Source organism: Populus alba, chromosome 4 (genome assembly GCF_005239225.2).
Source record: "Populus alba chromosome 4, ASM523922v2, whole genome shotgun sequence".
NCBI classification, from domain to species: Eukaryota; Viridiplantae; Streptophyta; class Magnoliopsida; order Malpighiales; family Salicaceae; genus Populus; species Populus alba.
Window position 1 is genome coordinate 8,383,952 of NC_133287.1, and position 17,652 is coordinate 8,401,603.

Here is a 17,652-nt window from a genome sequence, read left to right on the forward strand (position 1 = left end):
AATCACCTGTTATCTTAAGCTCAGCTACATCAACGTGGGTGACCTTGTATGGTCACACTAGCTTTTTCTATCATAATGTGATTTTTCATCATGTGCTTAATGCTAATGAGATTTTTATTAGGGAGTGTGTATAACCTTTCCTATAAAGAATAGTTGTAGATTCCATTGATAAGGGTTTTAATGGTGATGGGTTCAAGTAGATCCTCTACACTTAGCATTTTCTTGTTGAATCGCTAAAGATATGCTCTTGTGTTGTCATCATCTCGTTGTGTGATGATAAAGAACTCTGTTAGTGCTTTTTTTTGCAGGAATGCTAATGCTAAAATGAGATATGCTAAAATGAGATATGAGATTTACATAAAGATTATGAAGACCTCAGATGAGATTTCAAAGATTTTTTTATTGATAAACATCAAGACGACAATATATTGAATCAATTCAAGTCAACCTGCTAATTTGTATATTGAGTCATGAGACTATGATAACCTCATAGAAAACAAATCAAAATAAATTATAAAGCTCAATTTCTAATGAACTCAATGTTGAATGATGAAATTGAAAAAAAAAATCAATTAAAAAAATACCTAAAAAATAACTAGAGTTAACCTTCGTTAACTTACCAAACTCGCAATTTACATCATAAAACTAGGATAGCTCAATAAAAAGCAAATTAAAACAAATTAAAAAAATTCAATTTACAATCAAATTAATGTTAAAAGATAAAATAAAATAAAATCAAATCAATAAAGAAAAGGACAATAGAAAATTACTCGAGTCAATCAGAGTTAACTCATCAAACTCATGACTTGAGCATAGATAATATAATAAAAAACAAATCAAAATAAATTATGAATCTTAATTTTCAACCAATCAAATATTGAAATATAATTAGTTTGAAAATGCATCTAAATAAAGGTGATGATGTTGAAATCTTAAGAGGTATATTACAAATATCCTAGTTGCACAAGTAAAAAAACAATAAGGCTTTAAGGACAAAGAATTCATCCTTAACAATAATAAAAGTTAATTTAAATTATTTTAATAAGTAAGTACCCTTCTTTTTTTTTTAAAGCATAATTAATTTCATTTTACTATCCATGTTAGGATTTTTTTTATTTTATATCAATTGCAAGTTTGAATATATTTGTAATATACATGCTAGTATTTTTTTTATTATATTTGTGTTGAAAATATGTTTTTTTTAAGTTTTATTTTTGCATGTTTATAAATTTAGACATGTATGCACTCTTTCTTTTTTCTTAAATATTTTTTTTAAGACATGTTTTGTATGTTCTTGTTATACTAAACTAGATATTTTTACTTACTAGTTGAATTACAATGACTTCTCATTTAATTTGCAATAACATTAGAGTTAGATTTGTTTTTGGTGACATGGGATGGAATTAAAACTCTATTAATTTCAAACAAAATTAACTTTACATGAACAAATTCAATCATTTAATTTTTTAACGTTAAAAAGTAATAATATTTTTCTTTTTTATACATTGGTTGATTATTTTCACAATAAAAAGAAGGAAAATCTAAAAATACATATAATAAATTATCTTTAAAATTCCCTAGCACTAGAATTTTGGCACCATACTAAACATGGATTAGTTTCTGAACCATCAACCAAGCGGCTCCGTTTGAAGACGATGTTTCGCTTGTAGCATAAGGTTATTTGTTTTGTATTTTAAAATTATTTTAAAAAAATTAAAATATTTTTTTTATATTTTTTAAACTATTTTAATATGATGATATCAAAAATAATTATTTTTTTAAAAAAAATATTTCAATATATTTTTAAATAAAAAATTTTAAAAAAATATTTATTTCTAGATATTCAGATCAACTGCGGAATACAAGGCTAGCCCTACATGTGGCAACCTTGTTTCTAGACGGCCTCCGAAACCATGTGTATCTGTTAATTTCTGGTAGGACCACAAGACAAGGAACGCGATCTAGCCCATGTGCATCATGTTCCTCCATTACATTCTCCGAGCACAGGAATCGGTTGAAATCGGACAGACAGTTTCTGCCCTTTCTAATATCAATAATTTCGGGGTCCTAAATGAGAGGCCACACAGGAGGCTGTGAGTTACAGCAGGTTGAGGCAACTTCGGCTATTGGCCAATGGGAAGAGAAATGGATGGTTTTCTAGGGGAACGGTTGGTCCTGATCTTAATTAAACAACCCTTCCTTCACGTGGGTTTTCATGTGTTAAGCAATGGTGTCCAAATCCGTACTGAATGCCCTTAAAGGGTGTTCGAGGCTTCAAGGCAAATTTACCTGTTAACAGTCACCCGTGCCGGCACAGAGATCGATGGCTACACTTATTGTTGGGTCCGGAAACCTAATCCAACCCCACCATTCACCGTGCCACTGTCGGGCTCATTACACTTTATCCCCTGTTGATTCTTACGTGCAGATCAGAAGGTTAACCCGCCAGATTGATCTGGGTTTTTATAACAGTACGACAAGCAACTTCGTGATTTTTTTTATGATGATAAATTTGGATCCATATCCTTCGAAAATAAGTGAGATCTCGAGCACTCAATTCTACTGCTAGTTCAACAAAGATTGATGTAAAATTAAACTATCAACGGGAACCATAAACTTAATTGGTGGCCGGAAAGGAGGGGAAAAAGGGATTCTTTCTTAGATGTTAGAAAAGAGGGCTTGAACAGTGGTTGGATAGGTTATCGTGCAAGCTTTTCTCCCACTAAGCCATCAGCAAACCTCTTAAGTTTGTAAGATTCAAACTCATTGAGAATGTGGTGTTATTTTCATTGTTGAGCTTCATCTGTTTTGATATGTCATAGCAAATCAGCACTTGTGGAGATTTAAGAGCATTATTTTATTTCTATGATTCTCTAGGAAAAGAACAGAAACCGCGAAACCTCTGGTAGGAGAGGGAGACTGGAGATATTTTACAGTGAATTTAAGTTCTTGACACCAGCAATCTGGTAACTTAATGATGTAAATCAAAGATATGGTCAAAGGTCGCTCAGGAGATTATTGTGAGCTTTCACGTACAAATGAATAAAATTTCATGTCAATGTACAGTGCTAAGGACAGAAAAAACATTTTAGACAAAATACTCAGAGAAGATATTCAAATCTGAAGGATTGTCAATATGCAATCAGATGCATTTGTCAATCAACGTTTAGCGCATGCACTTGCGAGCCCAGGCTTGGCTGATTAAGTTCGTCCTTCACATTATCATTTGGGGTTCAAAAAAGCAAGAAAGGTTCTTGTTTTGTTTTTCTTTGTATAATCCTTGCTAGTTCCTGAGAATAGAACAGAAATGAAGTATGATTTGGGGCATGCTGGAAGAGTTGTCTTTTCTTTCAGTCCTTCTGTTTTATCTTTAACTTCAAAATAAGATTTTCAACTCTCCTCCTCTTACTTTTATGTTTAAAACAGATCTTCAACAATAAATAATTCCAACCAATGGAAAGGATTTACTTCAAATAATTTACTTGAAACTATTTTTTCAACATGATCTTCGTTCAAGAAGTAAGATGAGTTAAAATTCTTAAATTTGTTTTATCATAGTTCTTGAATTGATTATACTAAAGTTTTAAAATTTGCTGATTATAATTTTTTTATACCTATATCTTTAGCTTTGTATTTGTAGAAGATCAAGTAATGGTTACTGAATTCAAAGGTGAAGATACTGATCCACCCGTAAATGCAGTAACAAGAATTGCAGAAGATCATGACAAACAATCCTATGAAGATCAGGACTCTGATCCACCAGTGATTCAAGCCAGTGATTGAAGCAGCAACAACTTATCCTCCATGAATGCAGCAGCAGATAAATGGCTAGAAGATATGATCTCATGAATTCAAAATCTACAGTTGTTGCCAGCCACATCAATGTATACGTTAGAAGAAATTGTCACTATAATACTATATGTATACATCAGGATGTGTACAAAATAATACAAGTGAGAAAAGCGTGTAATTCTAATTTTATACAATCAGCTATTATTCTTCTTTATGGTATCAGAGCACTAAAAGACTAACGTCTAAATGCCTTCCTCAAATTCTCCTCCTGCAACTCCACCCCTCTCCTCTGTCATTTCCATGCTTTCTGTTCCTACTATCAAACTCAACAATGACAACTTTCTTCTCTGGAAAGCACAACTTATACCATATTTCAGAGGCCAAGATCTCTTTGGTTATATAGATGGTAGCATTCCCAAACCACCTAAAATCATCTCTGTTACTCACCCTGAAACTTCGGTTGTCTCTAAATGTCTAAACCCAGCTTACTCTCAATGGGTTCGTCAGGAAAATCTTATTCTAAGTACTCTTATGACTTCTCTGTCAGAGCCAATACTTGCTCAAGTTGTCACTTATACATCGTCCAAGGCTGTATGGAATGCATTGGATGACACCTTCTCATCTCGTTCTCGTGCACGCATCCTACAAATTCGCACACAACTTGCAACTGCAACGAAAGGAAGCAAAATAGCCACTGATTACTTCCATTACATCAAAAGACTCATGGATGAATTGGTCGTTGCTAGACAACCGGTGAATCATGATGATATTATAACATATATTTTGTAACAGTCCGACTATACGACTCAATCAATGTAAAAAAATTCCAACATATCCTTTTTATTTGAGGGTAATTTTTTTATATAAAAAAAATTCGGCAGAGTTTCGTTTGCATTTAGGACATCTCAAGTTATCAACTACTATCTGTTTACTCAATCAACCCACCATCACAAGGTCCCATAATTCCGAACCTTATATCAAACCTCATAATTCCACACAATATATATATTTTACAAGTAAGATCAATATGAACATAGCCCAACCATCATATCATAAAATTTAAAAGAAAAGGAATACTAACATGCAAAGAAAATATTTACAACATAATAAGTGTCCCTAAATGTTTCAAAAGGGTTAATTACAAGATAACTAAAATACTAAATGCTAAGCTGAACTTTTATAATTACAACAAGGTTTACACAAAAATACACTACATATCACATTAATTCCCTTTTGTTTAAGTTAAATATTTACATAAGCATCATAAAGTAAAGTCCTAAACTAATGATCTTCCTGGATGTTTGATGGACCTGTACATAAATAAACATACCATTATATTGGTAAAGAATATATGTATGCTCATGTAATGAATACGAATGAAGTATTAACTTTCTATCGAATCCATGAGAATTCTAACAAGGAACTTATATTTTGCTTGTAAATCTTTTGAACCTAATTAACACTCATTTATATATTCTTAGATGAATAATCTTATTTACTTGCATACATTAGGTGACCTTGCAAAGTCTAATCTTGTAATTCATTTTCCGGCAATCCTATCACGAATGCCATTAGCCGAAGCTAATCTTGTAAATCATCTCCCGACAATCATATCACGGATGCCATTAGCTGAAGCTAATCTTATAATTCAGATCCCGACAATCCTATCACGAATGCCATTAGTCGAAGCTAATCTTGTATTTACGCTAGATCTTATTTATATTGAACACGACATTTACTATAATTGCATACACCAGACAAATTTTAAATTATATAAGTGCAAATAAGAGGAAAATCACGCACCTGCTTCGCCTGTCTCGCGACCTCTCCTAACAGAAGATCCAATCCTGGTTGCTCCTCCTGAATCACAAGGAAGTTTTTTGGTTATGATTCCTTCAAGCCGATATTATAGAGAATTCATATTCATCCATTACTCATATGTTACTTTCTATGCATGTTCATTTCCTCATAATAACATACATACATTTCTCATACATATTTTTAGAGTTAGTATCTCAATGTGTAAGCATTCGTATGACTCAATTTTTTTATATTCTTATTTATAGTATTCACGTGAAAGTCTATTGTTATTGTCTAATTTCCAACTGTCACTGTCTAATTTTGAACTGTTACTGTCCAATTTCCAACTATTACTGTTTGATTTTGAATCGTTACTGTCTAACTTTGAACCGTTACTGTTTGACTTTGAACTGTCACTGTCCAATTTCCAATTGTCACTGTCTTACTTTGAACCGTTACTATCTAACTTTGAATTGTCACTGTTTAAATTTCCAACTGTCACTGTCTGACTTTGAACTGATACTATCCGAACACTCATTAGGTTTTTAACTATATATGAGGTTCTAAAACTCCATTTTAAGTGAGATTTATCTCGTTCGAAAGCTAAGACACGAGGCTACCAGTTCTCTAAAGAAGGAGAACCCAATTTTGCCTCTAAGATAGTCAAAATTACTCATCAACTAATCAGTCATGCTGCCCTACATAATTAGTCACGACTCATTTTCAGTTGGTAACCCATAACTGGAGTTCTACATCTTCTAATTGAGCAAGACCAGTTTTCTTGGTTAGCTAACATTCAAATCTACAATTTCTATGAGGAATCCAATCATAATTCCCTCATCCTCCTATTCAAAACCTTACCGAAAGTCAGGAGACAAGTCTGTCCAGAGTTGTCCCCCCCTCCCCTTCACACAATACTTTCATAAATAAATGCCACACACATAAATTAACTTAATCTCAACAATAAGTATTTTTTCCCCAATTTATGTCTAAGAACCCTAACCTATGATTCAATATCAAGGCATCAATTCTTTATCGAATTTAAAAATGATATATATATTTTTTTAAAAAAAATTATGTTTAGAATACCTTACCCGGTACAAATTAAGATCTTGATCTTCAGCCAGTTGAAGATTTTCAACTCCCTCCTTTCTTTTCTTCTTGTTCAATTTCTTGGTAATCCTTTGCTCTCAAGTGTTTATCCTATCTATAAGCTCTAAATCTTGGATGGGTTCTTGAAATGTTAGTGTTTCTCTCTTGATTTCTCAAGAATGGGTATAAAACTCCCTATTCTCTCTCCTTATAGTTCCTACCAATTTTGTTTTGGTGAGGAGAGAGTGTTTATATTCTATATTTTTTTTTATTTGCATTTAGGCCCCCCCTTTTCCCTTAAGTTTATTATCATTATTATTATTTTTTCTTCACTTAAATCCAACCCCAACAGTACCGGGTTCATTATAATATCTCGAATTATTTCACCCGAAAATTCATATTCAAAAATTTCCGAGTTCCTTTTTTTTTATTTAACCATATGCATAAATTTCTTCACTTTTATTTATTTATTTTTTTCTTGGGGTTTACATATTCTTGCAGGACTCAGCCATGAATATAACAGCTTTGTGGCCTCTATATCAGCACGCACTGATGACATTACCCTTGAAGAAATTTATTCTCTACTACTGACTTCTGAAGCACGTCTGTCAAGGCATCAACTCACTCCTGTCATCCAGCAACCTTCTGCCAATATTGCCTATCGACAATACAATCTTCCAAGGCGTGGTAATTTTTGTGACAGGGGGCGTGCCAGTCGTGGTGGTTATAATTCCAGCCATAAGAATCATGATCAACTATCTATTGTTTGCTAGATATGTGGTAAGATTGGACACTCTGCTAGAAATGCTATTTTCGCTTTGATTTATCTTACCAGGAAGCACCTCCTCTACCAATAAAGCAAGGTCTTGTTGCTATGCGTAACAACTCAAACAATACATGGGACTCTGCATGGAATGCAGATACAGGAGCCATACATCAATTTACCAATGATGCTAACACTTTGACTTGTCAGAAATCTGACTATGCTGGTGCTGATTGTGTGCAAGTTGGAAATGGCCAAGGTTTGCAAATCTCAAAAACTGGGACCTCCAAAATTTCCACTCCCTCTTCTACCTTTGTTCTTAATAACGTTCTTCTTGTTCCTGAAATATATAAAACTTTACTGTCAGTGCATCAATTCTGTGTTAACAATAACGTCTATTTTGAGTTTCACTCATATTATTTTCTTGTGAAGGATTACTCGAGGAATGTCCTTCATCGGGGTTATCTTCATGATGGACTATATCAATTCACCAAATTCACCAATAATTCTAGTCTTCCTAAAGCCTTTTCCTATGTTCGTTCCTATGAGTGGCATCATAGACTTAGCCATGCATCTACTCTAGTGGTCAATTAAGTGTTATCCCTTCTTTCTTTTCCCGTAGAGAAAAATAAAATACACAATGTGTGCCCTGAATGTCAAATGGCAAAAAAGCCATAATTTGCCTTTTAAAACTTCTACTTCTATTTCGATGCATCCTTTGGATTTAATTTTCACCAATGTGTGGGGACCTGCATCAGTATCTTCCACAAGTGGTGCTAAATATTACGTTAGCTTTCTTGGTGATTATTCCAAGTTTCTCTGGTTATTTCTTATCCAACTTAAATCTGATGTTGAACATGTCTTTTAAAATTTTCAGACATATGTTGAAAAACAGTTTGATAGGAAAATAAAAGCAATTCAATCAGACTGGGGTGGGGAGTATCGCCGACTAAGCTCTTATTTTCACCAAAATGGTATTAATCATCGCCTAGCTTGCCCATACACTCACCAATAAAATGGTTGTATTGAATGCAAACATCGACACATTGTCGAAGTTGGTTTAAGCTTGTTGGCTCATTCTCATTTACCTATGATATATTGGGAAGATGTTTTTCAAACCGCTACCTATATCATAAATAGACTTCCCACACTTGTTTTACACCACAAATCCCCCTTTGAAATTCTTCATACTAAGATACCTGATTATCATTTCCTGCGTGTTTGGTTATGCCTGCTGGCCCAACTTAAGACCTTATAATAGGAATAAACTAAATTTCATATCAAAAACCTGCATTTTCATTGGTTATAGTCTTTTTCATCAAAGGTACAAATGTCTAGATCTCTCTACGGGTAAAATCTATGTCTCTCGCAATGTTATATTTGATGAAACTCTTTTCCCTTACTCACACACTACTGTCTCCGTGAGTGATAAAGTTTCTCCTTCCATGTCTGCATCTCTCCCCCATCAGATCATTGTGCCACAATTCCCATATCCCAATGAGTTGCAACCTAACCATATTCCTACATGCACACCACATGCACCTCTTATGTTGATTCCTGTAGGAATATATGCTCAAGCTCCGCCTCCAGCACCCTCTACAGAAACAGAACCAGCTCTGCCTCCTACTGTTTCTCTAACTACTGCTCCAGTTTCTCATGCTAATCCTCTGCCAATTCCTACCAACAATCACTATATGGTCACAAAGTCTAAAAATAATATTCGTCGCCCAAGACAATCAAGTGATGATTTCATTCGTTATCCATTACCAAAAGCCTTAATAGCAGCACTTAGTCCCACAGCAACAGAACCCAAATCATATAGTCAGGCATCCAAATCGATACATTGGCGAGAGGCCATGAATTAAGAGTTCTCCGCATTACTTCACAATGGCACCTAGTCATTGGTCTCACCTCCCACACATGCAAATATTATGGGATGTCGATGGATTTACAAAATCAAAAGAAAGGCGGATGGAGCTATTGAGCGTCACAAGGCTCGCTTAGTAGCTAAAGGATTTCATCAGTAGGAAGGGGTTGATTTCTCTGAGACATTCAGTCCAGTCATCAAACATGCCACCATTCAGTTAGTCATCTCTATTACAGTAACATATCAGTGGTCTATCAAACAATTGGATATACAAAATGCTTTCTTGCACGGTGACTTGCATGAACATGTGTTTATGATTCAATCACAAGGCTATGTTCATCCTCAGTATCCCAACCATGTGTGCAAACTGCACAAATCTCTTTATGGTTTACACCAAGCACCCCGCTCTTGGTTCTTCAAACTTTCAACCAAACTCTTGTCCTTAGGGTTCCGTGAAAGTAAGGCAGATACATCTCTATTCGTGCTTCAGAAATTTAATTATGTGATCTACATTCTAATCTATGTAGATGATATCTTAATTACCGGCTCCAGTCCATCTATCATCAACAACATTATTCATTCTCTTCAAACCACCTTTGCTGTCAAAGATTTAGGCAATCTCGTTTACTTTCTTGGTGTCGTAGCACTTTGGTGCACAGATGGCATCTACTTAACTCAACGCAAATATATTGTTGACTTGCTTAAAAGGAGCAAAATGGAGAATGCTAAGCCCTGCAGCAATCCAATGGCCTCTAATTGTCAACTTACTTCTACTGATGGTACTCCATTTGAAGACATTAATCTTTACCGCAGTATAGTAGGTAGCATGCAATATTTGGTTTTCACGAGACCTGATTTAGCATTTGTTGTTCATAAAGTTAGCAAATTTATGCATAATCCTCTGGACACTTATTGGCTGGTTGTCAAGCATATACTACGCTACCTCAAGCACTCCATCTTAATTGGTTTGTTTATCACCAAAGCTGTTGCTTTCACCTTGCAGGCATTCTCCGATTCTGACTGGGCCACCAACAGAGATGATCGCAGATCAGTTGGTGCTTACTGTATTTACATGGGTTCCAACTTAATTTCATGGAGTTGCAAACAACAACCTACCATAGCACGCAGCAGCACAGAAGCTAAGTACAAAGCAATTGCCAATGCTGCTGCAAAACTCATTTGGTTTAAATCCATTCTCCATGAACTTGGTCTACCCCTGAAGCATAGTCCAACTTTGTGGTGTGATAATATTGGTGCAACTTACCTAACGTCCAATCCTAAATTTCATGCACGAACTAAACACATCGAGATTGATGTTCATTTCGTCCGCAACCAAGTTTACAACAAAGAACTCGTGGTTAAATTTATCTCCAACAAAGATCAGTTAGCTGATACCCTTACCAAGCCTTTGCCACCCGTTAAATTCAGCCAGGTTCAACGTAATCTGAATGTTCGTGAACTACCCTCCAAATTGAGGGGGCATGTAGAAAATCAAGTAATGGTTACTGAATTCAAGGGTGAAGATACTGATCCACCCGTCAATGCAGTAACAAGAATTGCAGAAGATCATGACAAACAATCCTATGAAGATTAGGACTCTGATCCACTAGTGATTCAAGCCAGTGATTGAAGCAGTAACAACTTATCCTTCGTGAATGCAACAACAGATAAATGGCTAGAAGATATGATATCATGAATTCAAAATCTACAGTTGTTGCCAGCCACATCAATGTATACGTTAGAAGAAGTTGTCACTGTAATACTATATATATACATCAGGATGTGTACAGAATAATACAAGTGAGAAAAGCGTGTAATTCTAATTTTATACAATCAGCTGTTATTCTCCTTTAGTATTTTTAGTCTAAAGTTTTTCATAATATCTTTACATTTTTAAGTGAACTATAGGTATTATATATGTTTTGTCTAATCTATTTAAAATGTAGTAATTGCACATAGAAATACTATAATTCCATGTATCCATGACCATTATAAAGGTAGGACTATAGAAGTAGATTCATTATATGATAATTTTGGTGTTTCTTCGAATAAAAACTTTGTCAACTTGAAGTTGATTAAATAGATCAACATAATTCTATTGTCATCTCTTGGATTGGAATGTTCAGCATATAATAGGATATTCAAGTTGCAATTGAATCAACTAGGTTCCTATCATATCTACTAACATATACAAAACTAATAATTATTTTACTTAAACTAAAATTAATATAGATATAAGATACTTGTTGAAGATATTCAAACAAAAAAAAGAAGATGTTGTTGTCAATTATTAAATCCTTTGTCATTGAGATTAAAATGTTCACTTAGTGTAAACAATTTTTTTTGCAAATATCCTTATATGATTCCAATAACTTAATTTTAAATGATGCATTATCTTTGAAAGTCTATGAATTAAAGAAATAATTGAACACAATATCTCTCTACAAAGTATAAAATCTAATCTTTATAATAAAAAGTCAAAAGAGCTTATTAAAACTAAGCAATATTAGAGGCAAAACAACTTGGGAAAACATGGGTGAACAAGAAAAAGAGTCATTGCAAGTTCTGTTGAACATCTTTTCTTCAACCTTTTTTTATGCTAATTTTGGAACCAAAACTAATGTAATCATAATTAAATTCTCGTTGTTTTACTTGAATTACCCGCTATAAAATTAAAGAAAAGAAAAACTAATTTTTTTTGCCTTAAAAACCAAATGCTTTTTATTTATAAATAAAGTATTTAAGAAGAGAAAAATTATTGTTCATGGGATAATCAAATATAATTCTTTATGTGTTAAAAAAGTATTTTTTAGTAACATAATGCTGTGAATCAAAGTTGTGGTCAAAGGCCTTGCTCAGGAGATTATTGTGAGCTTTCATGCACAAATGAACAAAATTCCATGTCAATGTATAGTGCTGAGGGACATGAAAACACATTCTGGACAAAATACTCAGAGAAGATATTCGAATCTAAAGGATTGTCATTTTGCAATCAGATGCATTTGTCAATTAACGTTTAGCTGCTAGGAGGGTAGCTTGGTAATTTTATAAGGATTCAAATTGTTATTATTAAATTCATCATATTTTAATGATGCACTTAAATTACTTAATTTCCCTTGAAAATTATTTTTATTTAATTATTTAATGGGTATTGTTGAGGTTTTATATTTTTTAAACACTGGAATTACTAAATTAATACTAGAATCAAATTTTCTAAGCTTTGCAATAAGGGATTTTTTTTATTATTATTTCCTATAGGATTTTTTGTTATTATTAAATTGGGCTAGGGATGATTCATTCTTTCTCCATATTTAGAAAATATTAAAAAAGTTAGTGTGTAGGTCGTCTTTTGGTAGAAAAACGCTAGCTTCTGCAATGACGTTTGAAGCTACAAGGCATCCTCTTCCATGTAGGTCGATGTATATTCTATTTTGAAGGACAATTTGGCTTCAACCACACTTTCTTTTTCTTTTCTTTTTCTTTTACTTTTACTTTTTCTCTTCTCTCTCTTACTCATATTATTACATGTTGGCAATTAAAAAAATCAACATTGTCCTTTTTTTTATGACATTTTATATTTGGCCCTTAATGTTCTAATTTTTAAATTTGATTCTTAGCTCTTATATCATGTTTTAATAATTTTTTTTTCAATCTTATCTTTAGATCCATAATCTCTAGTTTTTATTTTTTTTCAAGTTTGGTTCTCATTATCTTGATTTTTTAAAATTTGGATTCTTTTATGAATTTAATTTTTCTTTTTTATTTTACAATTCAATTCAAATTTTCATGATATTTAAAGTTAGGTCCTCAATGTTTTGATTTCAAAATTTTATTCTTAACTTTTTTTTTATCAAATTTTATTTTATTTTACAATTTCATCCTTGAATCCATAGTCTTGGTTTTTAATTTTTTTTCAAAAAATATTGATCCTCATTCTCATTATCATTCTCTTGATTTTAATTTTTTATTTTGGATTCTTTTGTTAGTTTCATTTTTCTTTTCAATTTTACTCTTCAATTTAAAGTTTCATGATATTTAAGGTTAGGCCATCAATGTTTCATTTTAAATTTTGATTCTTAACCCTTTTACCATTTTTTTTTTCAATTTCATCCTTGATCTATAATATTGATTTTTAATTTCTTCAAGTTTGGTCCTCATTCTCTTGATTTTTGTTTTTAATTTGGATTTTTTTGTGAATTCTTTTATTTATAATTTTACCCTTCAATTCAAAGTTAGGATATCAATGTTTTGATTATTAGCTCTTTAATCAAATTTAACTTTTTTACAATTTCATCCTTGAAACCATAATCTTGGTTCTTTTTTTTTAAAAAAAAAAAAAAAACTCATTCTCATTATCATTCTCTTGATTTTTTATTTTTTGTTTTGGATTATTTTGTTAATTTTATTTTTCTTTTTAATTTTACCCTTCAATTTAAAGTTTCATCGTATTTAAGGTTAGGCCATCAATGTTTGATTTTAAATTTTGATTCTTAACCCTTTTATCATCTTGTTTTTCAATTTCATCCTTGGATCCATAATATTGATTTTTAATTTCTTCAAGTTTAGTCCTCATTCTCTTGATTTTTATTTTTTAATTTGGATTCTTTTGTTAATTCTTTTCTTTACAATTTAACCCTTGAATTTAAAGTTGATGATATTTGAAGTCAGCCACCAATGTTTTGATTTCAAGTTTTGATTCTTAAGCTCTTTTATTAAATTTAACTTGTTTTATGATTTCATCATTGAAACCATAATTTGGGTTTTTTTAAAAAAAAACAAAGTTGATCCTTATTCTCTTGATTTTTATTTTTTGTTTTGGATTCTTTTGTTAATTTTATTTTTCTTTTCAATTTTACCCTTCAATTTAAAGTTTTATGTGAATTATTTTCTTTACAATTTTACCCTTCAATTTAAAGTTTTATGTGAATTTTTTCTTTACAATTTTACCCTTCAATTCAAAATTTGAGAATATTTAAAGTTAGACAATCAATGTTTTTGATTGCAAGTTTTGATTATGAGCTCTTTTATCAAATTTTTAAATTTTTTACAATTTCATAATTAATCTTGGTTTTTTTTATATATATATAAAAAAAACATGATTCTCATTCTTTTGATTTTATTTTTTTTTTTTGGATTCTTTTGTTAATTTCATTTTTCTTTTCAATTTAACCTTCAATTCAAAGTTTTATGATATTTAAAGTTAGGCCATCAATGTTTTTGATTTTGAATTTCAACTCTTAACCCTTTTATCAAAATTTAATTTATTTTCAATTTCATCATTGGATCCATAATCTTGATTTTTTTATTTCTTCAAATTTGGTTTTCATTATCTTAATTTTTATATTTAATTTAGATTCTTTGTTAATTTTATTTTTTCTTTATGATTTTGCCATTTAATTCAAGATTTTAGGTTGTCCTCTTATTTTTCAAGAGTACATATGGGGCAAGTACTAGTCATGTGTCATGTAGGTTGACTTGAGTTAACCCAAATAAAAATAATTTTTTTTTATATAAAAAAAATTAAGCATGACATCATTTAAAATAAAATAAAATAAAATAAAGGAAAATAGTCAATGATTTTTTACCCGGTCTTGACCAGGTTTGTCACGGGTTAACCAGGTCACAAGTCAACCCGTGTTTTTATCGTTTCTCATCGGGTCAGCTCTCCTTAATATCTTTGAAACTTGACTTGCCATTAGCCTCGGGTCACCTGAGTCACGGATCAACCTATTATTTTATCTTTTATTATGTTATCCTGTTCATATGATTCCTCTTGCGAGTTTTGGCGACCTCACCTGGATTTGTTGGTGCTTTGTTTTTTTAGACTTCTTTTTGGTAACAATTTTTTTTTTTTTTTTTATGTTTGGATTCTTGGGATTGACAATGAATTTTATTTTTTTTTGTCAATTTTCTTTTTATAATGTCAATTCTTGGATTTTTTCTCTTTTTTTAAAATATATTAATAACCCTTGTACATTGTTTTTTTACAAAATTCAGCACGGCCCACACCGTTATCTATTTTTTTTTCTACTTCGATGCAGTACTGCTCAAAGATCTTCTCCACATTCATTGGATCTCTTAAAAGCAAAGACCCCAATGATGGAACAGAGCACGCATTGCTCAACGAACCTAGTGCTTTCAATGATCATATCAAAGTTAGTCTCTTGAATCTATGTTATGGGTTGTTGTTACCTTCGCTGCCTGGATAAATGCTAAGATCTTAATTCAGGAAACAGGAGAGGTTTGTGAAGACCTCGCCAACAACCGCCACGGCCTTATTTTATTTACCTTCAAGTTATGGTGGTCAGCTGACCTTGTTGGTATGGATAGAAAAAAAACGAAAGAGGTGTGAGGATGTATCTTCTTATGAAGGATTAATCTGATTGCAATGAAGATGCCTATTCGTTTTTTATAGCAATGTAAAATGCCATGGATTCTCATGTTTCCACAGCATAGAAACGTTTCTTGAGTTCTGAGATTATAAATGCCAGATTTTCAATTTAATACTCTTGTTGTTCTAGAATTCCTTTATGCACTGTCCATTTTTGGCATCTGATTGCTGTTCAACTGATTTAGTTTTTCATTTATCTTCTGTTCTTCGGAGGGGGGCTTTTGTCAAGGGGAAAAGGTTTCTGCTGCTGATATGGCCCTCGGACCAAAGCCATACCATCTAGAGATTGCTCTGGGGCATTGTAAGAACTGGTATGTCAAATCCCAGATGAAGGTATCCCTCCTCTTACATAAACGAACATGTTTTGCAGCCAATGAATGCAGACTTTGACCATGGTCTTTCACCTGTAACATATTCTAATGCACCCTGTCACCTTAAAGGCTCAGCAGCAAGCATAAGAATTCCCCCCTCCCTTCTCCGCCGCCTCAGCCACGGTTGCTTGTGCTTTCAATAATCATGCAGTGCTGTCTTCATGACTTCAAAAGCTCTGTTAAGAGCTTTTGCACAGTGTAATCCCCGCTTACCTCAAGCTCATGTTTATTTCAGAATTAGCCTCGTATGGTTCCCCTCTAGTAACGTTATCATCACCACCAACATCACCAGTTTTCCATCTCAACAACTCATTATTGTACGCTTAGCAAGGCATCCTTGTTTGTTTACTTCTTCTTTAATTTGCCCCTACGTATGGTTCACTTGCATTGTAAGTTGTGACCAAGTACTGGCCTAAGATGCAACCAAGCTCAGCAGCTGTAATCTAAATAACCATCACTGTCTGCACCAAAGACTCTGAACACTTCCTCCAGGGTCAAGACCTCGTTCGATGACTCAAGCAGGGAAGGATCCGAAGCTGAGCCATTGAAACTTTGAACAACCATGCAAACTGGTGTTTACCAATTGCAAACGGGCTCTCAACTCCATCTCTAATAACCGTCTAGATTATTGACCGCGCTGCGCTGCACGGGTCAGATTATTATTTTTTTAACGTCAAAAAATAATAACTCTTTGTTCGTGACAAATCAGATGACTCACGGGTCAGCTGTCACAAATCAGAACGAGTTATCTAACCGTGAGCAGGGAACAGATGACGAAGGGAACCAGTGCCTCTGCAACAGGGCAAGAGCGCAAGAAAACAAAAGGAGACAGTAAATTCCCCTCCTTGATTAACTGTCAAGAGGGCTGTTTTTCTCTGTGTAGACGCTGTACATTCCCCCTATAAAGCCTTTAATTTTAAATAAGGAAAAACCTCTTCAAGAAATTCTTTCACGATAGCTAAGAATGTGGACTTATAAAAGGAAAATTTGTATCAAAATCAGTGAAGTGAGATTTGGAGAAAATACTTGGCTCGATGACTTCCCTTGCAAAACAAGAAATTTCCTTCCCTCTCAAGGAAATATTTGGATACTATATATTTATACCTAACCCAAGTTGTTTGACTGCTTCAGGGCTCTAACATCAACCCTAAACACCCACTGCCGCATGCATTCCTAGCTAGAGACGGACACTCTTACAAAGTCTTTGAAATATTCAGGGCACAGGATCTTTTTTTCTTGAAGGTGATTCAGCTTTTCTGTGCTGACAAGGAGTATGGAAGCCTCGTCATCCGTGAATCTCCTCACAGATCTCTTGAAGAACCATGGATATGTGCATCAAGCTTTCCTCCATGAATTCGACATGTACAAAAGAGGGCACAAGAGCAAACATGACCTCTACTGTGACATGGTTGTTCTTGTTCATCAAAACAAGGATTTGCTTACAGAACTCCGAAAAGTGCTCATAGAGTCAACCTCAAATCCTATGCCAGAAGAAGACATGAACGTTGATGCTGCTACTGCTTAGAATTATGATTATCATAGGACACGAATGTTTAACCTTTTCTTTTCCCATCTC